At 47.3% G+C, this 25,597-nt stretch overlaps 1 protein-coding gene across 3 annotated transcripts in view; it reads right to left on the bottom strand.

Annotated features, from left to right (window-relative positions):
- PLXNA4 (plexin A4) overlaps positions 1-25,597 on the bottom strand; it is a 526,156-nt gene that overhangs the window by 285,678 nt on the left and 214,881 nt on the right. The window lies entirely within an intron of this gene.

Below are 25,597 nucleotides of genomic sequence, written 5' to 3'. Positions count from 1 at the left end.
GTGGGGAAGGCCACTATCATTTATGCTTTTACTCATCTCCATCAGGAGGTATGGAAGGTGCCACAAACCTGCCTCCACTCCAGCTAGCTCCCCTTCTGACGGTGCATCCACCCATCTGTCCGTCCCCCATCCATTCTAGGTGGAAACTCCACCAGGAACCCAAACCTCAGACGTGAGCCCCAGGAGATACCAGCCTGTGCAGCAAGCACCAGTCCTCAGCAGCATCTTTTAGAAAAAGTTCTGGTACCCTGGCCATCATCCCGATTATGTTTGCCCATGACATGATCCGGCTGTCATGGAATAAAGAAACATGAGGGTTTTAATGCAAGGAATGTTTAGAAATAGAGAACGAAAGGAACGTGCCTGATCTCATGTTTTCACTTTAATGTATTCAGAGCTGGCAGAGAAAGGGGGACATTCAATTTCTAATTAATGAGTGGCTCCATGTTTCCAAACAACTCTCCTATCTCTTCCCTCACTGCAGATGAAGGCCTAAGTTCTCTTGGAGCTGAGTGATTCTCTGTGCAGGTTACGTTTCCCCAGACTCTGAATGGGTACCTTCCAGCAATCAGATTGGGCTCTGGCACCTCGCCACCCTGTTCCGGCTTCACCCCGGAATCCCTCATCAGCAGCTACTTCTGATGAGTCATTGACAAGACCATAGCTGATGAAGGGTGTGTTATGGGCTTGGCTCTTGCCGTCAAATCTATCTTCAATTTAAACTGCTTTGAATTTACTGACACCAAAGAGCCCAGAAGGCAAAAATGCACTGTCATTGCCATTGTTAACGATTGTGGCTGTTTATGAAACCTGGGTCTTTTCAACTTATCACAAGGCTTCAGCTAGGTCCTGATTTCAAGTTCTGCCACCATCTGAGTCCAAATTCCATGTTTATGTTGACATAATCTCAGTAAACATTGAGGAACAGAAGGACACGAGGAAATGAGTGTCAGTCAGTGTGAAAGAGAAGAAAAGGCCCAGAAATTCTGGCATCCCCAGTTCAAATTCCACTCTTCACCAACTTCACCTTGCATTTCCACACCACAGACTTCCTAAGGGCTTGGTCTCTCATTTACATTGATATTTATGCTTGGAGTGTGAAGGATCCCAAATTCTACATCCAATCACATGATCACATCCCTGAATGCTCTGACCACCCCAGACATTTCTGAAATGGCCTAGCTCCTGCCTGCCCCTCCAAACTTGACCAATGCCCTCTGCCTCCCTTCATGAAGGTCTGTTCACAGGAAGCCTTTCTCAGGTCCTCAAAGGTGCCGAATTTGTTCTCTACTTCACAACTCCCAAGTAAGACTGTGTCCTCGCCTTAGAACACTCTTCAGCCAACCTCTGCTCCTCACATTCTTGATGTCTCAGAGCAAACATTCCAGCCTTTCATTCTCAGTAGACCTCCAAAACTTGATTATCCTCTATTTCAAAAACCTACTTATTTCAAAGCACTGATAACTGTCTATTATTTTATTTATTTGTTTGGTGTTTGGTGTATCTCCCCCTCTAGACCTCAGCTCCATCTGTTGAATGAATGAATGAATGAAGTGGCTGGATGAAATGGTATGCCTACTATGCACCAAGCATGTTTCCCATGCTGACAATACAACAGTTAAGAAGACAGGTGCATTGCCCTCATGGAGCTGATCGCCTTGCAGACAGAGACCTGCAGGAAACTGAAATGATAGGAGACTTGGGCAAAGATGAAGGGGGCAGGAAAGAGGCAGAAGGAAGGGAATAGCATCTCGTGAGCTGACAACAAAATCCTGTATAAATATCACACAAAAATCTATTAGTGTTACCAGCATAGAGGGCAATTGCTTTTTAATATAATAAGATCTTCCTTGGAGGCGATTATGAGGCAGTGATAAGGATCAGGTGACATGTTGAGGTTTGGCACAGATGGATTAATTTCTGTTTACATCTAAACTGGCAGCATGGGGAAGTTCTTTGTTTTCAGAGAGGAGGTGGGAGAGGACCTCTGGAGAAAGCAGCCAGGACACAATTCTTGTAGGTGTTATTCCAGAGAGCTCACTGCCTGCTGTGGATCCCAGGGTGAGCTTGAGAGAAAACCAGGGCCTGGAGCACCAGGGAAGGACTTCCATGCAGGACACGCTGGCCAAGCTTTGGAAGGATGACCCCTCTCCTTTCCTCCTAAACCTCAGGGGTGCCATGACGGAGGTAAACTATTGCTGATGTGTAGAGATTAGTGACTAGGGAACAAAGATCTGAGGTCTTTAGAAGCAAAGTCACTTTATAAAAGAATGGTAAGGATGGGGATGGGGAGAGAAAGAGCAAGGAAAATGGAAAAGAAGGCGTGCTGTTCTTATACAGTTCATTCCTGACACTGTCTCAAGCATTAACACTCTCATTACTAGATACTATTCTTCCCTGAGTGTTACATAGAGATAAACTGAGGCCCAGGCAAATCTAGGACAGACCTAATCATACTAGAGCAGAGTCTGCCTCCCGACTCGCTGCACAGTGGCCCCAGGGCACACAGTAAAGCCTGGAAACAACTCTGAAGATTTCCTCGATGGGGTCTTTACCTCCTTCCCTGGAGCAGCCCAGGGGTTTGCTTCACTGTCTCTAGTAACTCCTGGAGTGAACACCAAAGTCCCCCAGCATCAAGACAGGGGCACACAACCAGCACATCTCTGACCCTGGAGCCATGGGGCTGTTTTTCCACCATGTGGCAGATGTCACGATTATTCTGCCACCAAGGAGGCACCCTCTGCCACTCCTCTAGGCACCAACAGACAGGCCTCAACCTAAACCCAACTCAGAGCAAAACACAATGGAACACACACCTAAGCAATTCAATGATGCCTTGTAAATGGAGTTACCCCATGGTCCTGGCTGCCTGAAATATGGTGCTGCTTTATGTGTGTGGCCCAGGCAAAATATTAGCAATGCCCTCTTTTACTTTTAAAACTCCTCCAGTTTGGACAATAAATTCTAGGGTCTTCCTACTTGTGATACACCTGGAAACCCAAATGTTATGGAATCCACACAGAGATGATGCTATTTTAGAGTATATACACCCACTACCACCATACACACTCCTCACTCCCACCCCCATATCAACCATCTTGTAAACAAAACTCTCAACACCCCATTCACAATATGCAGCCATCAAGCTATGCTCACAAAAAAAGGTATGCACTCAGCCACCAGCCATACTCTTACACTGCTAGTCACTACACAAGTCTCCCAGTCATGGCAGTTAGAGCTATCTCTCTTCCACTATTCGGGCCTAGATACGACTACACATATCTCATAATTTGGGGGAGCCCTGGGACATATGCACCCACTTGGACATCCATCCAAAGTCAACTAAGCTTTCAGGGATTTTAAATGGAAAAGCCCTGGTTGCTGTGATGGCTACAACCTTGTAAGGACACGAGTCCAAGTTCATTAAGAAGCTCGGTGCAGATGAACCCTGTTGCTGTTGTGATTAATAATCATAATAGACAGTCAGCTGGAGGGCTTCCCAGCTGTGCCTCCCAGGTCCTGGTTCTGGGATCCCCTCTCCATCCACCAGTGAATAATGGTTTGGTTTATTGGAAACTCTCTTTTCATTTTTTATGGCTTCAATTAAGTGATGGGGAGAATCCATCATGTAACCTTTTTGCTGCACTGCTAAAGACTTCCAGAGAGGAAAATATTTATCAAACCCCAAACCATCAGAGGAGAGACTGTGGTAAACCTAAGAGGAGGCTGGGGTGGCAGAGAGGTGACCGAGATGCTAGGGAGGGGAGAAAAAAATATCCACACAGAGGTTTTATGCCTGGACAAGAGCCATATTCTCTGTAAAAGATCTGCTCATTTCACAAATAACTGGCCACTCCTCACCTCAAATCCCATAACCCCAGAAAGTGCTCCACTGCTTGTGGGAGTGGCTAATTCATCAGCCCCCAGTCCCCAGTCATGTGGATTCCTATAGCCCAACGGGTTCAAGGTGGCAACAAGAACAGAGATACTGGTGAGAGGCATCCTGATCATGAGAGGCATAGGATGTGCTATGAGTTCCATGGAAACATGGCACTCACACGAAATCCTCCCACACACCTCGTGGAACCCACCATCCCTATATTGATAAGAATGCCAAAGGATCCATTTCCTGGTTGTAACTACAAATTCTTCCCAATGCCAAGGACAACAAATCCTCTCCCAAATCAATCCATGGGAATGCACAACCTCCTATCCTTGGCCCTATACAGGCCCCTACCCTTTCCCCGACCTCTACCAGGCAGCCGTGCTGGTAAGCAGAGCTGGCTCTTATTCTGCCCTTTAAATTATTCACACCCTAATCTTGGCCACTGGCATTAATCTTTCATTTGCTATTTAGACATCTGATTCCTGGGGCAGGATTGAGAGACGTCACTTGGGAGATCAAGTTGGCCAGAGGGGAGGTCCGAAGGGAGTTGGAGGCCTGCAGAGCAACAAGGGCCTGCCTGGAATTAATGGGGTCATCGCCCTGCTCCCCATCACCCAAAGGGGGAGGAGCCACAGCCAGAAGACACAGATGTCTGAAGGAATGAGATCGCAGGTCTGTCTGCTTTATAAGACGTGTGTGTGTGCATGGGTATGTTCACATGTATGAGTGTGAGAGACCAGGGATACAGACCCTCAGCTTGTGTCAGTGCAGCTGCTGTTAGGAGATTTGTATCTGCTCTGGTGCAGGGAACAGAGGTATCAGGAGTGGTTGACAAAGAGATAAGACTCAAATAAAAAAGATACACATGTGGGCCCTGGGAGACAGTTTTGTCTCCATATGCTAACTAGTAACACTACAGGTTAGATAGTCAGCCTGCAAGACTTAACTCTAATAGGAGACAGATAGTGGAAATACATTTCCCTCTCTCCCTCTTTCTCCTCCTCTGTCTCAGCTAACCTTTATCAACACAAAGTGGCAGGGACCGTGCTAAGTGCTTTATATTCATTATCTTCATCAGTACAGCAATCCCACAAAGTAGGACTATCAGTACCTGCATTTTACAGGTGAGGAAATTGAGATCTGGATAGGTTAAGTAAACTGCCCAAGGTTCTGCAGCTAGTAAGTGGTCAAGAGAATTCCAGCCAAAGAAATTTCACTACAGATACCAAATTTAACCAATGATTTAGGAAGAAATGAACAGATAAGTTTGATATAGACCAGAGAGCATTGGGGAAAGAACAGATTATAGTTATGCTGTCTGATAACCAACTACTCATGGTTCTTTAAAGTTAAATTAAATTTAAATTAGGTAAAACGTAAAATCTAGTTCCTTAGTCCTACTAGCCACATTTCAAGTGCTCAGTAGTCTCATGTGGTTGGTGGCCACCAGAATGACTAGTGCAGATGTGAATACTGCCATTGTTACTGAAAATGCATTGGGTAACACTGGTTAGAGTATAAGGCTAGATGTTGGCAAATGGAAACACTCTTCAGGATAACCAGCAGCTGGAGGAAGGATGGCATCAATTTGTGAGCTGTTCACATTTAGAAAGGACAAGAAAAGGGTGAGAAGCAAAAAGGAGAACCTAGGGCAGCACGACACGGATCAATTGGTTGCTGTTATTAACAAGTGAGACTTCATGAAATGCCACAGAAGGAAGGGGCCTTGGAGATTAGCATATATTCAACCTCTTTTCATACATTACAATAAGACCAGTGACAACTGGGGAGGCCAATGGCCCAGGTCACATGGCCAGTTATGTCGAAGGCTCTTCTCATCCCACCTAGCCTGTCACTCTGGGTTCTTCCCATTATTCTCATCCTTGATCCCTTCTGAGATGTGCACAGAAAATATCAGAGTACTCAGAGGTGATTTCCAACACATCTTCACACTATTATGACTCCTAACAGGTAAATCACTAGCCCTATTGCTGTCTTCCTTTCTTATTATGGCACAGGGCTGTCCAAGAATGAGACACTGAACATTTGTATAATAGCAGCAATTGAAAAGATAAATGGCAAACCTGGAGCTTGGGAAGCAGCCCTGTAGGACTCTCTTCCCTATTCAATCTCAGTAAATACTCCTTGAGTAAACCAATGGATGTTTGGCTGGATGGAAGAGTGGTTGGATGACACCTAACAGTCCTTTAACCACTTTATGGACTAGTGTCCACCCCCATACTGTTCATCACAAACTCACAGTTGCTTCTCTACAAGCTACTAAAAATGGAAAACATCTCAGCATGTAGAAAAATTCAACTGCATTTCATATTCTAGCAAAAAAATAGAAGTGACTATATCCTGCCATGACTATATACCAGGACAAAGATGGGGTTTAAGTCCTGCAAGAGAATGTTGCTGACTGCCTTCTTGTCTGCACCAGAAATTCACACTCTCTTAAGCTAAGTTTATGCCTACTCTACAGGGACTCCTGCTTCCCCCTGGCCTCAAAGATCACTACCTACCTCACTGCATGAGGCTAATCCATCCTCCTGACAGCTCACTTACCACCGACCAGGGCTGTGGGGGAGCCTCTGACAGCCAGAGATGAAATGGCAGAAGGGGCTCCTTGCCTGAAGGTTCTTAGGCATCTTCTCCTACCTGCCATGACATTATTGTCACCATGGCCAAGTGTGCTCCCTGTGTCATGGGGCCTGCGCTTTGGATCGGGGCTGCCTCCTCTGCTTCTTCCTAGACCCTTGCTTCATGGTTGTTCCCTCAAACCACATATTCAGTCACTTAAATGACGCAATTGTTTTGAGACTCAGTGAAAAATCTCAGGATATAGACTTTGTCCAGTAGATAAGGAATGAGGTAATGCTTTAGTTCACAAATTCCTTGAGGGCAGAGATTTTATTTCTATATCTTTTAAATCTGAATTCCCAGTGTACAGAAAAATGCCTTGCACAAAATAAATAAGCAACACAATAGATTAATGAATGAATGTATATATGCGTGTGAGGAAGAGAGAGAAGGAGAGAGAGAGAAAAAGACAGAAGAGAGAGAGAGAGAAAGGGGGAGAGGTGGGGGAGAAGGGGAGAGGGAGAGACAGAGGGGGAGAGGGAGAGACAGAGGGAGAGAGAAGGAGCAGGAGATCAAACAATGCCCAATCTGTTACTCTGGTTTCTGCCCGGGCTGCTGTTGTTTTGTCCCAGGAAAGCTGGTTTATTCCTTGGTCCTTGGGTCTCTGTTCTCCTTCTCTCTGGGCCCCCTATCTACCTCGTTAGTTTTGTGGGGAAATTGCTTTCTCTGCAACCACCTGATATCTGTCCTCTAAAGTCTCTTCTTAGGTCATTTTGGTTTATTTGGACAAAACACTTCTAATTCATTATTCCTCCTGTGGAAGACTTTTTGAATTGATTTAGAACCAGCATTCTGGGCACTGAGTCTTAATGACCATCCACAGCCCAGCATTGAGCCAACCCCAACCCTTTGCTGAGTCCTTCTAGACCCTTCTGCAGCTCTGGCACGAGCACTGTCCTTCTTGCTGCTGCTGTATGTTTTATCTCATTTTTTAAAAGAAGGATTCCACCACTTTCCCAGGCTCTAAAGTGACCTGAACTCAGGAAGGTTCTACTCTCCATCCATCAAAGTTCATTCATCCCTCCCCCAAGTTTCTCCACGATGTCTACTGCAGTCCCTCAGACTCCAGCAGCAAATTCACCTCAAATTTTTGGAGTTGTGATTGCTCCTGTTTTCCACACTCTGTTTTCTACCATAATATCAGGGTCAAAACTTCTTGCTGAACATAGTTCCTTGGTCTCCCAAAACTTTCCAGACCAAGATGGATCCAACCAAGCTTAGCTCTCAAGTCCTAGAACCCCCTGCTCAGACAAAGCACATCACATCCTAATGCCCTGTGTGGAGGGATGCCTTGTGAGAACATGAAGCTTAGCTAAGAACTGGTTCACAAAGTCACTGCTTGAAATTCAACAGGCATCGGGGCACAGCCTGGAGAAAGGAAGAGGAAAGCAGGGAGCTCTGCTCAGATTCCTCCTCTAAGACCAAGGCAGAGGCTTTGTAGAAATCAATGGTTTTCTTTCCATTGTAAAGGGGGCAACTGGCAGTGATGAGCAGAGGTGCAGAGCAGGGGCTATGGGAAGAAGAACAAAGAGTAAGCAGGAGGGGAAGAAGTGAGAGGGCAGAGGGTGTAACCATGCTCCCATCCTCTACAGATTCTTCCCCTTCACTTCCTCCAGGCCTGGATTCACTTTCTTTTTTAATGACTGGGGCCAGTGATTTGTTCCCATCGTTCGCTATCGATGTTTTTCAATTGTATCCGTGACACTTTTGGCAATATGTTTGTAAACACAGAGCCTTCTCGGATCTCACTTCTTGTCACCTTGCACGGGTGCCGTCTCTTGTCACTGAGTATTAGCTGTCAATCAAAGGGTTGGGAAGGGAGCTCTGTGTCCTTGGTCCTGGGACTTGCTTCTTTTTCTCTTCCTGCCTGGAAGTGAACATTCCTCATTCACTTCCAGTGGGAAAATGGAAACCTTCCTCTTTAAGTGGGAGAAAATTGGGTGAGAACAAGGAAAGGGTTCTACCTGGGGCCAGGCATTCTGTCCTGGGCAGAGGTAACCACCGTTATTTCAGGGAGAGAAATGCAGTAGAGAATCTTGTACCCACCAGTTTAGCTTGGATCTGGGCTGCAGGAATAGAGAACTGCTCCCTTGAGCACAGGTAGCTGAGCAGCCTGCATGCAAATTTCATCCCAGATAACTGAGTGAACAACTAGAAATTTCCTAGGTTCACCTAGACAAGTAGCTTTCCAACTTTTTTGGTTGAGACCCATAAGTAAGATAAATAATTCAGCTCATGACCAAGAATACACATACATACTTAATTGAAATAAAAGTTAAAGGAAATAAGAAAATGTTTGAGGAGAAACACAGCCTTATAATAAACAATACACTCTGATAGTTTCTGTCCATTCTTCTATTTTTCTTGTTTGAATTCTGGTCATGTTCCACTAAGTTGATTCATGACTGGCTGCTGTGACCCACAGTTTGAAAAAATACTGGACTAGACCAGGGGCCAGCAAACTTTTCTGTAAAGGCCAGATAAGAAATATTCTCAGCTTTGCAGGCCATATGGTCTCTGTCACAACCACTCAACGTTTCCGTTGTAGCATGACAGCAGCCACAGACAATACATAAACAAATGAATGTGGCTGTGTTCCAACACAACTTTACTTATGTACAGTAAAATTCAAATTTCATGTCACTTTCATGGGCTATGACATAGCCTTTTTTTTTTTTTTTTTAACCATTAAATATGGAGAAAAAAATCCCTAGCTCATGGGCTGTACAAAATCAGGGGTAATCTGGATTTGCCCTGGGAGCCAGAGTTTATCACCCACTAGACCACACCACATCAACCAATGCTTCCAGCATGTTGCCAGTCCTTCTCTTCAAGGCTTCTGGCATCCACAAATATGTGGGAGTGAGGGGAGCCTCAATAACCTCTTCCACAGCTGCCCATGAGTCAAGGTCAAGTCCACATAGCTCCTGTGCCTCTGTATTAGAGCATGAATTCTAATGTATTTAATTGATGGTCTCTGTCCCCTGAACTATGTCCTCCAAGAGGATACACTTCTTGTATCACACGTTTCTCACTCTGCCTTGAAATGTCTCTTTGCTTGTCTACCCTTGGGACTGTGATCCAATAGATTCCTGAGTTGCTGGTCCAGAGGACAGCGAGAAAGCCTCTGTCCTTTCTAATACTTTCTTGGCTCACGCAAAGAATCTATTGCTGGGCTCATCCTCTGGTGCTTCTTGGTACCTAGCTTCAGGCTCCAGCCTCCACAGCCTCCTCAGCTAACTAAAGCCACAGGGCTCCCACCTGCCCCACAGGTGCCACTGTCCAACAAAATGCTCTTTGCCTTCACACACCTGAATAGGAAGAACACTCAACTTCTTTTAAAATTTGCCATTTTAACCATTTTTAAGTGTAGAGTTAAGTGGTGTTAAGAACATTCCCATTGTTGTGCAACCATCACCACTGATATGGTTTGGCTGGGTCCCCACTCAAATCTCATCTTGAATTCCCATGTGTTGTGGGAAGGACACGGTTGGAGGTAATTGCATCATGGGGGTAAGTCTCTCCTATGCGGTTCTCATGATAGTGAATGAGTGTCACAAGATCTGATGGTTTTAAAAACAGGAGTTTTTCTGCACGAGCTCTCTTCTCTTGTCTGCTGCCATGTGAGACATGCCTTTCACCTTCCACCATGATTTTGAGGTCTCCCCAGCCATGTGTGTAAGTCCAACAAACCTCTTTCTTTTGTAAATTGCCCAGTCTCGGGTATGTCTTTATCAGCAGCGTGAAAACGGACTAATACAACTGCCATCCATCTTCAGAACTTTTTCATCTTCCCAAACTGAAACTCTGTCCCTGCTAAATACTAAGACCCCATTCCCCTGTCCCCTAGCTCCTGGCAACTACCATTTTACTTTCTGTCTTTATGAATTTGACTACTCCAGGTATTTTACGTAAATGGAATCATACAGCATTTGTCCTTTTGTGTCTGGCTTATTTCACTCAAACCTCATGTTTTTGAGGTTCGTCTACATTGTAGCATGTGTCAGAATGTCCTTTTTTTAAAGGCTAAATAAGAGAACACTCACTTTAAAAAGGTGGGTCCCAAATTGTCCTAGAATATAAGAGGAGTTTTGACATATGACAACATTGACAACAAACTCTCTTCATCTCTCCCCCAACAATACCAAGAATGGAGCTCACTCCATCCTCTTATCATCACTCTGCCCCTAGAAAATTCCTCCGTCCTGCTTACCCTCTCTGACTTCTCTACTATGTGTCAGGGAGACCGAATGGGCTTTATTTGGGCTGACATCCCTGAATTTAAGTCTTAGCTGCTTCTTTACTTTATTGCTAAAATTTTTGACCAGAGCTTCAGTTACAAAACGAAAATAACTACCATCTATATAACGACTGTTGTGAAAAAGAAATAAGATGAAAGATATAAAATATCAAACACAAAACTTACAACTTAGTGCTCAAAATGGTAATTATTATTATTATCCCAATTAATAATGTTTTCCAGGGTCACAGTCTAGTCTTAGTATCCCAAATGAACCCTAGAGATCCCCAAGAGAATCCCAGAACCTCTTTTTGGAGACACCAATTTAGTTACCAAGAGTACCGCAGTGGGAACCCCGGCTTAGAACTGAGATGTCAAATACATCACTGCTTCACTGCAACCCTGGCAAGCCAGTGTCTTTCTGTATTCTTCACCCTCCTTGGCTCTGAAATAGATCAAATGATGCCTCTAAAATTCTCCCAACAATGAGGTAATGTCTTCAAAGTGCCCTGAGCCTTTCACAGGGAAGTCATTGTCAAATAGACACCTGTAGTCACAGAAAAATGGTCATACTCTGAGAATGATTTGCTCAGTTGGTTACCGAATGGTCTGAGTCTATGTCTTACACAAGCCCCACCCTAGAAGCTGGAAAACAAGGGTGAACGTGTGAGCCCAGTACCCTCCTCCACCCTGTATGGCTCTGCATGGATGGGATGCAAAGAATCTGACTTCCTGCAGAACAATGGGTGACTTACTCAGACCAAACTGATCTCCCACCTCAGAGAGCAAGAGGGGAGAAGATGAACGTCTATTGGGGATCTACTGTGTCCTTCCAGAGTTTCTACAGTCACAAGGGCATTTAATTCTTCCCATGTATGTGCACACACAGAGAAGCACAGAAGGATATGTAGCTTACCCAAGATTAAAAGTATGGCTGCCGACCTCCAAAATCCATGAACGTGCTACTCTTCCAAGCAGCCATTCTAATAGGGGCCATCCTAACTGCCCAGCAGTAATTCATCCAGAGACAGATTCGTGTTGGCCATATCTAATTGGCCTGGCTCTTGTTCCCCTTCTGTCTCCTTTATGACTGAAGCTAATTCGCGAAGTGCTTAGTCAGACGTCCAGTTGCCAGTTTATTGGCTATTAGGTTTGCAAAGAGAAGGGAAGTAACATTTGCTGAGCACTTTCCAGGCCCAGGCCCTGTTCCAGGAGCTCCTGGCCATACATAATCTCTCTTAATCCTCATAATATCCCTATAAAGGGGGTATTATTACCCCATTGGGCAGAGGATCATAAAGATTAAGTAACTCTGGATAACCCCAGAAGATGGACAAACGAGCTGGCCTAGCACCTCGGGAAACCTCTGGAGGTGAGATCTGCCAAGCAAAGCCTTCCACAACCGGGGAAGCCAGGCTTCTCCACCTCATCAGAGGCAGAGAGTCAAGGGAGAGCAGAATGGATGGTGTGGCAGGTTCTGATTAAGAACATTCATCATCCCTGCCCCGCTAGCCCCTTGGGGTGGCACGGAATTTGTTACACGACTCCTGAGCTGTGTTCATCCTCTCCAGTCTCCTCCTGTGCACACACCATGGAATTAGCCAGGAGGGGTAGCAAAGAAATCATATCTGCCCTGCGGAGGCTCTGCATTCCCAGCACAGTGCTGGGCACTTTGCATGGCTCATCTTTCATTTTTACATCAATCAGATTGAGTCCATATTTCTATTTTGCACAACTCATGTTGTTATTTCAGTTAACTCTTCCCAACCTGCCAGAGCTTACATAGTGAAAGGACGTGCCCAAATCCACTCAACGGGAAGTGGAAAGCCAGGATCTAGACTCTGTTCTGTCCTCCCTCAGGGCTCCCAAGAATCTGTCACACTGCAGCAGAGAGAATGAAGGGGTTTCCCTCTTCCCATTTTGCTGATGGATAAACTGAGTCTGTGAGCAATTCAGGGAAGTTGCAGAGAGCTGCAGAGATTTGGGGTCAGAATATCAGTCACATGTCCATCCAGCTTTTCTAGAGACGGTCATGAAGCCAAGAGATGAAGTGACATCCTTAATAAAAGCTCATTTCGACAAACAAGCTGAGGAATCTGTTTAATTGTTCATCACTCCTCCCTTCCACAACAGCACAGGGTTTTAAAGGGAACTGGGCTCCCTGTCTGGAATTCGACTCCTCCCTGAAATGATCTGATAACAACGGAGCTGATTGTGACTGGTCCTCCCTCCCCTTCTCTCTCCTGCAGAATGTTTTTATTCATCCCTGTTTTGTGTCTTCGTAATTGCGTTACTCACATAGCAACACAGGGGGATGGCCACACTACAGCCACTAGCATCAGGGCCACAAGGAGAAAGCAACGGCATTCTAAGAGAATGTCCCACTCCTCACCAGGCCCCCTTGTACCAGACAGGACTGCACGGAGGTCAATGCCCTCCAGGGCTGCCCTCCCCTCTGGACCAGCTCCCAGAACATGCCCTTTGCCTCTAACCACGCAGGGGTCACCTGAGGCCCTTGATTCTATCCCCACTTCAGCTTTCCCACAGAGACAGCTGAGACGTTGAAATGAATGAGCCCATGCCTCCTCCTTGCCTGGGTCTGAGTGACTCCCCAGCCCCAAGAAGAGGAGCAGGGAGCCCCTCACCCAACATCAGACCCATGTCTTGGAAACACGGGTTGTGGATTCACATGCTCGTGCTGCTGGGCTGCCCCCGGTCCCTGGCCTGGGTTTTGCTCCAACTTTGAGCAACTTTTGGAAAAGAGGAAGATCTAGGAAACTCATGCCAAGTCCCAAGATACTCTATGGCTGAAGGCGCTGAGAAGGGAGTCAGCTGGAGAGCCCTGGCCCAGGCCCACAAGAGAGTGGAGGGGGCACCGCTCCTTGTGGACGTCCAACCAGGCTGAGGTCGTCTCCATCCTTCTGGGGGGACCAAAATCTTGGTGGAACCCCTACCCTGCCTAGCAAGTCAGGAGGTCAGTAGAACCCCCCAGGCCAGGGCTCCTTTCCCAGCCTCATTCCTGCCCAGGGCTCCCTGTGACCTGCCCCTCCCACATGTAAGGACAGTATATACCCTGGATGCTGTCCCCTTTCAATTCCATTTATAATTGTCCCTGGCAGAAACAGCCTCCCCCAAATGGCAAATTCTCACATCAATGTTTGGGGTGATGCATATCCCAATGACCCTGATCTGATGGTTACACATTACATACATGTACCAAAACAAAACATATCAATAAAAATTTTATACATAAGTAAATAGGAAAAAAAGGGAGGTTCTGCTAATGTGTGGTTTGGCAGCTATCAAATCTCATGCTACAGCCGAGTCCCGACCAGGGTGTGCCCTCCACACATCCTCCAGCTCACCCATCCTCCCAGGAATGCCATCCCTCTGCCGGGTGTCAGCACCATGGCACCCGGGTGGGTGAGCCAATCGCTTTCCCGCCCTACCCCAGCTGCCCTCTCCAGCCCCACTGTGCCACATCCCCTTGGCGAGGCCACTGTCTGAAACACAGAAAACCAGTCCTGGCTCCTCCACACTGCCAAGTCTGTAAAAGAGCAGGCACCTAGCCTCTCTCCTTGGAGGCTCGGGCCATGTCAATCTCGTCTATGTCTCCCTAGTGCCAAGATAATAAGGGGGAAAGATTTTTCTCCTCCTTCCAGAGTGCAGACCAATTAGCATTTTTAAAATTACCATTGGAGAAATACACCTAATTAGCCACTTTAAAGGAAAGCTTTAAAAAAAAAAAAAAAGTCATAAATTTCTAACTGGCCACAGCTTGGAGACACTTTTAAAGCTAATTGTGTGTTTCTGGCACTGACAGGGGAATTGGTGAAAGTAAGAAACGGATTTTATGACCTTGGTGGGAAAGGGGAGGGGAAGGCTGAATGACGTCCTTAGGCCAGGAAAGGGTTAATGTCTGTGTTCCGGAACCCCAGGCCCCTCCTGGTTCCTCCTCCCCTTCCTCACCCTCCCTCCTCAGATCCCCACCTCTCCCCACCTCGGGCCCTGACTTGCCGCAGTCAGGGGTACCTGCCTTAGAAGAGGCATACAGGGAGGCAGACAGGCAGGCAGACAGGGCCACACAGCCAGAAAATCATACAAGGAGGAAGACAAGGGCAGAGGACAAAGAGAGAGGAGAAGGACTGGGAAAACAGAGAAGAAACTGAGGAAACTGAGAGAAAGAAACCAAAGCAAAATTCCAGAAGGCTGTTTCTCATTTGTGCTTCCTATTACACTCTCCATCGAGGTGGGGGCGGGAGCTGGGGGCTCTGGCCTGCTCTTGAACATGGTACCTCCATCAGACAGTTCCAATGGAGGCAGACAGGGGCTTCTGCAGCCCTCAGGCCTCCTGCCCAGGCTCCCTGACCCTGCTCAGTGGCCCCAACTCCCTGGCTCTGAAACTGAGAAAACTGTCCATAAATAGCAGGCCCAGGACTCTGTGGTGCCTCGTTCAGGAGGAAGGTGGCACCACGCAGTTTCTGGTTCCTCCCAGCCTCTGCCACTGCTGTAGATTCATTCCTGCCTCTGAAAAGGGGCAAGAGGGCCTCTCCCAGGGGGAGCTCAGTGTATAACTGGGGGAGTGTCAAGAAGCACGGCCAAGCAAGAGAAGATGTCCAGAGCAACTGCACAGGGCCTCCGTCATCCTGCAGAGCCCACCTCCATGGCTCATCAGCCCTTCAATGACCCCCATTGATGACCCAGCAGAGTGGCTAAGGTGATGGGGGCGGGGATCCTCTCCCCCAGGGACACCTGCACGGGCTGGGTTGCTGGCAGAAGTTAGGGTAGGAAGAGGACAGTAAAGATGTCTTGTCTCCACCTCTGTGTAAGGCACACAGTGTGGCCAGCGCTGTCATGTCTGCCCAACCCCAGCTCAGTGTCACGCCCACCTGACACTAGGTGTGGCCTCCCTGTTGGTTGAAGGGGCAGCAGCAGGTGTTTGTATTTTATACACGGAAACTTGGAGGCCCAGAAACACCGAGGCAAATTTGCTGTAGTAGCAGATTTAATACCATCTAAAGTCCTGGGAGGCACATTCTTCATCCACTGAGACCCTCCTTTCTATAGCTTAAGTGAGAGTTTGGAGAAATTACAGAGAGTTTCAAAACATATAGTCCTCTGGAAAGCCCAGAACATGCATTCTCAATGGGTGCAAGAGTACTCCCCAGAGGGTGAAAATTAGAGGGCAAAAAAAAAAAACTTAGATATAATGATCTGTGGCCCTCCAAAGGTCAGTATTACTCAGTAAATTCACATGTCATCTCATTAAAGATAATTTAAATTAAATTTAACTTTTCTCCAAGGGGGAAAAGGTGATTTTTAAAAAGCTGAGAAATGCTGACCTAGGGCAGTAGCCACTAGAGTCCCACAGGACAGAGCTGGATCCACTCACCTGTATGCCCTCGGGACCAAGCTCAGCACACAAAACACGAAACGGGGCCCAGGAGGGGATTCTTCCCCAACACTAGTCAGTGACCCCTGCCGAAGAAATGCATAAACTTTAAAAGTGGTGGGAGATTTGAGCAACCTAGCAGGGCAACCGGCTGAGACACTGCAATGCTGTCTCTTTTGCCAGGGCAGTGGGAAGAGCTTCCGGGAGTAAAAAGACTTTGGGGCCTCTTCCTGCTCCTGACCCCAGACCTTAAAGCCTTCAAAGAAATGGCCCACTGGACATCCGAGCTCCAGGAGGTTGACTGAGGGCAGGATCTGCGTGTGGGGCTGGAAGGATTCATGACCTTAAAAACAGCCAGGGGAGCTGGGATGCTCCAGGTAGAAGACCAAAGTGGAGTGACCTTAGGGTCCACAGTGCCCCACCAGAACCCCTCACACACTTCCTTTTTTCTCCCCTCTCTGGTTCCAGAGGCTGGGAAAGAGGGAAGAGAAATAATTACACAGCAGAATGGACAGGCCCCCATATACCCAGTCATAAACTCATGGGTGACGATTGTGGGGGTCCTCACCTTCAACCGGAAAAAAATTGAAGCTGGGCTAGCTCCTCTAAGTGAGTGGTGCAGCTTTCAGCCTAACAAGTATCCATCTTAACTGGCAGCTTCGGGGGCTGGCGGAAAGAGCTTTGGGGTCAGACCCGCTGGGCTTTGCACACCAGCTCGTCATGGTCTGACTGTCCCTGTGATCTTGGAGAGTCTGGTCCTTGGGAAGGGGCTCTGTCTTACTCCATTCTCCTGCCCGATGCCTTCTCTAGAACCCATCACGCACTACGTGCTTCATACATGCCTGCGGAATCCAGTGTGATCCTTCCTTTGCAAATGTTTTTGCAAAAGGAAAATGGGAGTGACCATCTCCATGCCTCAGAGGGTTCTTGGGAATGTTAAAGAGATGGTGTGGATGTGCAGGGAGAACCTGTGGACAATAGGCAAGGTGGGCATCCCCTCTCCTCTCCCCTTGCTAGAAAATCCATATGCTTCTGCAAAGTAGGAGAGAAGAGGCATGGGGGAGGGGAGGACATCAGCACAGACAGGAAAACCAAGGGACACTGCAGGAAAGCCTCCAGGTGACATGGAAGGCCCCATGTACCTCAAGTGCCCTGCATGAGCTGCCTTCTGCCAGCCCCCACCAGAGAACCATGCAGCTAGGGGACAAATTCCTAACAGCAAGGACATCCCAGGAGCATCCCTTTCCTGGGGCTCTGGCCCAAAGAGCCAGCACCTTTGATGCTTTCCCAAAGATCTCATAGGAGGGACTCCATTCTACCCACTCAGGATCAAATCAGTGGGAAGTCCCTATGCTCTCCCACTCTGGCTCTCCTGGCCTTCTGGGGGTGGTGGAAGGCTCAAGAGTTGCAATTTTTGTTCTGTTAAGAAAACACAAACAATCTGATGCCAGGAGGTGAGGACCTTGCTCCCTGTTGGCCCCTGGCGCAATCCCCAGGGAGCTCTACCAGCGTCAGCAGAGAAAGGGAAAACAGCGGGATCTCTAGGGCCCGAGAGCAGAAGGGAGATTTATTATTTTGGGGTGATTAAACCGAAGCTTCCAACACCTCAATGAGTGTTTCCTTCCTGCTACCTCTGCTGCTCAGACACAGAAACCGTGTGGGGCAGCCTGGCCCCTGGTGGTCCCCTCTGTCCCGGCCCTTGCACCCACTGCCAAGACGTTGCCTCCATCAGACAGCCAAGCTCTGGCCAGCTGCCAGGTCCTCGCCTACCTCCCACTCCATTCCCTGTCTGCAATTGTTTCCAATCAGTTTAGGAAACAGCTCTGAGAACAATTAGAAAAGATAACGAGGAAGAATTACATAATTACAGTTCTCCTAGATCTCAGGCACTTCAGGGGGGAAAAAAAAAAAGTTTGACTGAGTCCAAACAGGGACCAATGTGAGGAAAAGATGGTACTTCTGGAAAGCTTTCGGAGTGCAAAGGCTGAGACCCTGAAGGAAAGTGGGGAGGACAAAGGCACTCCTATGTCTGCCTACAGGTCAGCTGGGGGCTGCCTCCAGCTCAGGGCCTCAAAGGATGGCTCAGAAAGTCCTCACGCAAAGCAGACCCCTCCGTGGAATAGCCATGTAGACTAGACAACCATGTCCCCCTTCAAGATCATGCAGCCCAAACTTCTCACTGTCAAGATGAGAAAGACCAAGAGAGAAAAGATCTTGCCCCAAACCAACAGAACTCAGGACTCCAAGCCCCAGGCCAACACTTTGTCCATGTGCAGGCTCCTTAACTTCTGCCTTTGGTGCCTGGGTTAGAAATCACTGGTCCTACCCACTGGACAGCTGGGAAATTCTACCTTCTTGACCAAAATGGATGGGTATAGGAAGAACTTTGTCCTCTAGCGTAAGGGTGGGCAAACTTTTCCCAGAAAGGGTCAGATAAGAAATAGTTTAAGTTTTGTGGGCCATGCAGTCTCTGATGCAACAACTCAACTTTGCCATCACAGCATGAAAGCAGGCACAGACCATATATAAACAGGTAAGCATGGCTGTGTTCTAGCAAAACTGTATTTGCAGACTCAGGAACTTGAATTTCATATTATTTTCACATGCCATGATATATTATTCTTCCTTTGATTTTTTTCAACCATTTCAAAACATAAAAATCATTCTTCACTTGTGAGCTATAAAAACAAGTGGCAAACAAGATCCAGCCCATGGGTTGGAGTTTGCTGACTGTTGCTCTAGGATGTTGCTAGAAGACTTTGTGCATCTCTGATTATTCCATACCCAGAGTTTAACCATCCCTTGACTCCATAAACCCAGCATGGTATTTAGAACAAGGCTTGATGGTCAGTCTTTGCTAGGTCACATTGCAATGGTAGGCCAGGCTATTACCAACCACGAAAGCCCTCAGGAAATCATCCTACAAGGTTTGCTCAAGACACCTCTGATGCCTGTGAGAACCCAGTCCCCAGGAGCAGGTTGGGCAGCTGGATGACAGCTTTCCTCAGATGGGCAAACAATCACTTCCCAGAAGGATATGGAAGAGGAACTATGTCTCAATTTGCCCCTCTCTATGCAGAGGGTATTTGTGGCATATAAGGTAATAAGAGACCAACATCCTGAGTTTCTATGCAGCACAACCCAACTTACCACTGTCTTCTCCTACTGCCTCTCCATTTAGCAATAGGGAGTACAAGCATCTTCATTCATTCAAAACCAGTATATTGAGTTAATGCCTACCCTGGCACCATACCAGAGGAAAATCAGGCACAGGATATCAGATACATACAGACACCAAGTCTCTCTATGCAGTTAGTACCCTGACAGTGGGGACGTTACTCCTCTTCTGCACCCAGCACCCAGTACTGCATGAGGCACACAGGAGAAGCTCAGGAAATGCTGAGTGAATTAGAAAATCAATGTGCAAGAGGGAAATGGTTAAGTAGCATAAGGCAGATCAAACCCTATGCAAGCAGGGAGGAGGGAGAATTAGGTCCAGCTGAGGAAGCCAAGAAAGGGCCAATGACAGAGGGGGCAGTTGAGCTAAGCCTGACAAGATGAGTGGGATTAGGGTATGCACAGTTGGGGCATAGAGAAAGAGGAGAGAAAAATTCCAGCCAGAAAGAACAACTAGCAAGGCATGATGGTGTCTATAAGAACATGGATAGCCGAGGTTGCAGTCTTCACGCCTTTTGAGGAATAATAGCTTGAGTGCTAACAATCTAGAAATTGTTCAGGGCCAAGTAACTCAGGCAAAGGAGTTTAAACATCTGTAGGTGGTAGGAGGGCATCGAATCTTTTGAGCAAAGATGGTTGGGTGGCAATGAGATTAAGAAAGTGAACATGGTGGCAGAGCACGTCAGGACTGGAATAAGCAAGGAGTCCCTTTAAAGAAACCCTAAACTAGGACAGGAGCAGGCAGCCTCGGCCATACCACTGGGCGGAGCAGAAGAGTGGCTGCGGGCCAGCGGGAGGAGGTGGGACTTGTAAAGTGATTCGTGGTTATGAGTGTAGACTAGGAGTCAGATAAACTGGGCTCAAGTCCAACTCCAGCACTTACTCCCTGTAAATGATCAGTCCTTTCTAGAACCCAGTTTCCCCATCTGTAAAACAGAGGCAATAAAATGGAGTCATCATCTCCTAAGTTCCATGTGAAGCTGAGATGTGGTTAAATAAGCAAAGTGCTTACCCTCATGCCCCGCACAGAGCAAATTCTGAATAGACATTTGCTAATCCTGGTCAAATTCTGTCAATTGGCCAGAAGTTCCAGTCACGTCAGAGAAGCTTGTTTCTGCCAGAGAGGTGGAAGGGCAGCTGACCACAGTCCACAATCTCCCCGCCCAACCTCCCCTCTCCCCCTCCCAATCGTGGGTGGTGAGGCACACACATCCTCAGGAAGCTGACATACACCCTCCTCATCACTCCTCAGCCAGCTAGTGGCAACCAACAACCAGAAATGTGCAGCTCCATGTGGGGACCTCTGTCAGGCAAGTTAATGTGCTCAACAGAAAACTCACAGCCCCAACACTGTGAGAGGGAAGGAGGAAGGCAGGGGAAGACCTGACTCAGAAGTTAAATGCCTTAGAAGTTGAATGTCTTAGAACACAGGAGTATCACAGCATTCAAGCCAAGACCTCTGACTGCAAGACATCTGACCTGCAAGAGGGCTCACTTTTGGGAACCTTCATGCTCAAGATTTAGGGCTCTGACCTGCTAGGAACATGATCAGCATCTTGGCAGAGACAGCACAGGCCCTGCATCCAGGCAGCCATGAGCTCTGGTCTTGGCCTCGGTGCTCCCTGGCCATGTGACTATGTAAATAAGGACATCAGTTAAATGAGGGTACGTGAGATAATGTGTGTTCAGCACCGACTGTGGCCCAGTGCCTGGGACCTCTGGCATAAAGACAGAGGAATCTGGAATTTGGAGAAATGGTTGCTCACACCTGAGACGAGGATGGGACCTTGCCTCTCATAACTGATGCCTGCCTGAGACCTCGGTTTCTGCTTAGGTGGAAGTGGTTTTAACCAGGCTCAGAGCCTCTGCATACTCCCTACCCATAGCCTCCGTGGTGACTCTCCCCCACATCTTTTTAGATGGCTCCTCTGTCTTCCTTTGCATGGGGGTTCTGTGTTTCTCCACAATAGCGGTCTCTTCTCTTCCCTGGTCCAATTACAGCCCACCCTCCTCACTCCAGGAAGCTGGATATCCCATCTCTACATCTAAAGGGGGACAAGAACTGGTGACGGAAGACTCACCAGTCACTCAGGTCATTCCCTAAGAAGCTTTTAGTTAGTCCTCTCTGCAACTCCTTTCGAATCCCATTTGTGAGTGACCAGTCTCCCAAAAGCAAGAATGCCAGCCCAAGAGAGCAGGAATGGGGATTTGAGAAAAAGAAGAAAATAAATGTGTTTCTGTGCTCAGGGAAGCTCTCCACACAACGCAGCTCAACTTCCTACTCCTGCATTGCCGTCTGGTTGCTACTGGCAACCAGGCAATCATATTTTTCTAGTCCCAGATATAATCATCATAATCAATATAGGGTATTTATCCCACTCCTTGGTTCCAAGGAACTCAAAGATTTTCACATCTATTATTCTTTCTTCACTAATGTGAAGGAGAGAAGGGGAGGAGTTCTGCTTGTTGATGGGGTGTGGGGAAGGACTATTTAACAGATGGAAAAACTGAGGAAATGGGTAAGAAGGAGGCTGTGGGAACATGTCATAAGAAAACAGTATTGTTAAAAGCAGTTTGCATTTGGATAGTGCATTCACTTTTATTCTCTCATCTAGTTTTTACAACATCCCCCTGAAGTAGGTTCACTTATCACATAGACAAAGCCCCAAAAAGTAAAGGATCTTTCCAAAAACACACCACTAGAAATGACATTGCCTAAACTGAAACCTAGGGCTTTCGAGTCCCTTTTAGTATTTTTTTCCCACAGCATCTCTACAAACAAGTACAGTATACTGTGGGAGCTACCATGTCTCTTGTATGCATTACCATCCCACCATTGTAAGTGTTTCTCATTATACTTGTGCATTACAGTGACTCTTACACATATGATATTTCTGTCTAGTCCTGGTTGACACCCACACCAAATGGGCAACAGGGGCAACAAACATGACTAGATTAAAGCACCTGACTGGGTTGGAAAATGTAGGAACTATATTTAATTTCCTAAATTCTATAAATGTTCCCTTACTAGAGTAAAACTTGGGAGGAAAAATCAATATTTTTGACTATGAGATCACTCACCGCTTTTGACAACTCTGTGATGTTACCTGTTCCTACAGCCACTGGTTTGATGTCACCTTTTGTCATAGTAACAAAGTGATACCAAAAACATGCTTTGGGAGTCCCTGAAGTGGACAGGAAGCCTTCTACCCTACACACCCAGCAAAGGCTTCAGTGTCACCCTTGCTCGTTAGTGCCAAACACAGGCGGCTGGAAGTAAAAAACATTCAATAAAACACAACTGCAAGAGAAAACATGTGGCCATCGTCACAGCAGAACTATTCTAAAATAGGGTGTTTTTCTGAGGCTTGTGCTCAGCGTCCATTTCCCTTTGGAGACAGCACAAACACCACTGAAAGAAAGAGAGTAGCTAGCTTGTGCATGAAGCTTCCTCTCTGTTCTCAGAAAAGAACCAGCTGGACACCATCTTATCTTTTATGATTTCCTACCTAGAGAGATGCACAATTTACCACTTAGAAGGAGAGGCCCAAAACAGAAGACCTGACCTGTGACACCTGTGATACCCGAGACCCCCTGAGCAAGGAGATAAAAGGACTCAGGTCAGCCCTGACTTCCTAACCTCATCTGGCACCTCTCAGGATTCTAGAAAGAATCACCATATTGGAAAATTCCCTCCATACCCTCATTCCATTCAGTAGAGTAGGCAGAGGAGGGAAATTAGAAACAAAAGTGCCCAACATGCTAACACCAGGCTAAGGATTCACAGAAGGAAAAGTTGATGACCCCAATCCCTAGAGATGGATGAACCAGTGTCAGCCCATCAATAAAAGCATGTTCAGCACCTACTAGGCGCCATTACTATGAAACTGCTCCAAGCTGGGCCTTGAAACCAGGCTGACCTGCCCACCACTGCACAGCTTTGCCTGACTCCAGGGATACCTCCCGACTTTGGTTACCCTTCCTTTCCATTCCTATTTCCTCAGTTTCTGACACTTTGCTTTTGTCTCTCCTTCTCTATCCCCAGTGCCCTCACTGGCATCAGATTTGGCACTCCCGGCACTGGCTTTCCAACCTCTCTTTTGGCCACAGTGTGCACCCAGCTCCTGGTTCCACGGTTTTCTGGCCACCATAGGGTACCCGCATTGCTGTCCCTGGGGCCCAGCTCACCTTATCCATCTTGGTTGGCATCTCTGCCATGCCTGTCCCAGCTGCCCACGGTGGGAGGCAAGGAGGGCAGAGAGGTAGGTGAACACTCTGTGCATGCTATACTGTCTCTCCCTGAGGTTTAGCAAAATTCAAACTTAGAAGTTTAGTTTCCCTCAAGACACAAATCAGTTTGTGGCTTTTCTTAAGTCACGCTGTTTCAAGTCTATCTTAAAGTAGATTCCCAACTACAACTATTTCTTTTCTTTGTATAATACTTGCTTCTTTCCAAGGAGCTTGCCATCTGCTATCTCTTTTTAGCCACGTAACTTCCTTGGGATGAATGTAGTCAGATCAAAGAACATGAACCCCATTTTGCCTAATTTGGGGACACCAAGGCACACAGCCCATGAATGATGTTATCCTAAGTGTGGAACAGTGAGCTCTGCTTTGTTCTGACCACCTTCAGCTGCATAAGCTGGCATGGCCTTGATGGATACAGGTGTAGAGAGTTAGAGGATTAGTCTCTTGTATGGATGAAACACTAGCCTTGTCAGTGGTGATTAACAAAGTCTCCACTCTAATTTTTCACCCAAGTCCAGAGGCTCAACCCTCTTTCCAGGTCTCTGCTCTGGGGCCACCCTGGGAAGAGACAGGGCTGAGATACAAGTTCCCAGTCTGCTCCACTCTCCCCAGCCCTTCTTTACGCATAAAGAACACTTGTTGGGGCATCAGTCTGTGCTTCTGGCATCTGGACACATCAGCCTATATCTCTAGGACTCGAGCAGGAAGTACGTGTGACTTGCCTCGGGCTTCCTGGCCACACAGACCCATATCCTCATTTAGAATGGTTGCATCGTGGAGCCGGCTGAGATCTGCAGTCTTCAGTGTCAGCTGTGGGTCCACAAACTCCTACTGAACATGTACCCATAGCCCCAGGGGAAAAAACAAGGGAGGAAAGAAAATAACCGAGGTGGGGAGAGGAGAGAGATTCTGGAATCTAGACAACATCAAGAGCCTGTTTCCATGACAACCACTCCTTAATACAGTTGCTCAGACTGCAGCCTGTTCTAATCAGCCCCGTGGATGGAGCCTGCAGACCCAGAAATGGCCTCCAGCCAGGGGGCTCCCAAGCAGCCTGGAGGACCACCACCATCCTCCGACCACCCCAATCTCCTACAAAGAGAAGAGAGGGCAAAGGAGGAGTGAGGCTCACAGGGGAGGTGAGAAAGAACAATGAGGAGTGTTGAAGAAAGTGGAGAGTGAAAGGAAGGAGTTAGAGATGCAGCCGGACGTTCGGGGGGTTGTCTGTGGATGTTTGCTGGAGCCACCTGTGTCCGGCGACACTTGTCTTTGTGTTGGTGAGCCTCTGAGCACCCACATGACTCAAGACAGGCTGCAGCCAGTGTGTGAGTGTGACCATCCACGGCACGTCCACTGAGCCCATCTCCCTTCCCCTTCCTACACATTGGAGTGCCCACTTCCTCTCTTCTCTCTTTCCCTGTAAAGCTCTAAGCTTTGTAGTCCAAGGATAAACCCTGTGAAGCAAAGGCCAGGATCAGCACCCAGCCAGAAGTAGGTACTAGCAGCTTCCAACAATTTCTCAGCAAATTGTTGGGATAGAGAGAAGAATTGTGCTAATATTCTCTAAATTAGAGGCTTCTGGCTTAGGGACACCCCCCCACCCTGCTCCCCACGGACTTCTCAAGTTCCCAGAAAATGATGGGTGACTTCTAGGTTTTCTTCCAATCCTCATATGAGACCTCAGAGGCTGGCAACTTGTCAAACTCACCTGCTGGGTCAGGTGTCAGCCTGGAGACTCTGTCCCTGGAAAGCCACACATCCCCCTGCACACTCCAGGCTGCACTCTCCTTCTTCCTGTATTCATCTGGCAATCACCCAAACACGTTGCAAATCAAATGACATATGACATGCTGCACACTCCGTCCCACTCTGAAGGGAGTCCGTCTGTGGGGACAACAGGTCTGGTTTATATTTTAAGCAGCTAGAGTGAAAAATGGGGAGTGATGAGGTAAAGCCATGGCAACGAACACCATGCCACTATCCAGGATAATTACTTCGCCCAGCCATCCTG

Source organism: Trachypithecus francoisi, unplaced genomic scaffold, assembly GCF_009764315.1.
Source record: "Trachypithecus francoisi isolate TF-2019V2 unplaced genomic scaffold, Tfra_2.0 Lachesis_group4, whole genome shotgun sequence".
NCBI classification, from domain to species: domain Eukaryota; kingdom Metazoa; phylum Chordata; class Mammalia; order Primates; family Cercopithecidae; genus Trachypithecus; species Trachypithecus francoisi.
The sequence above is the reverse complement of the archived record's forward strand: the minus strand, read 5'-3'. Positions and strand labels throughout refer to the sequence as shown.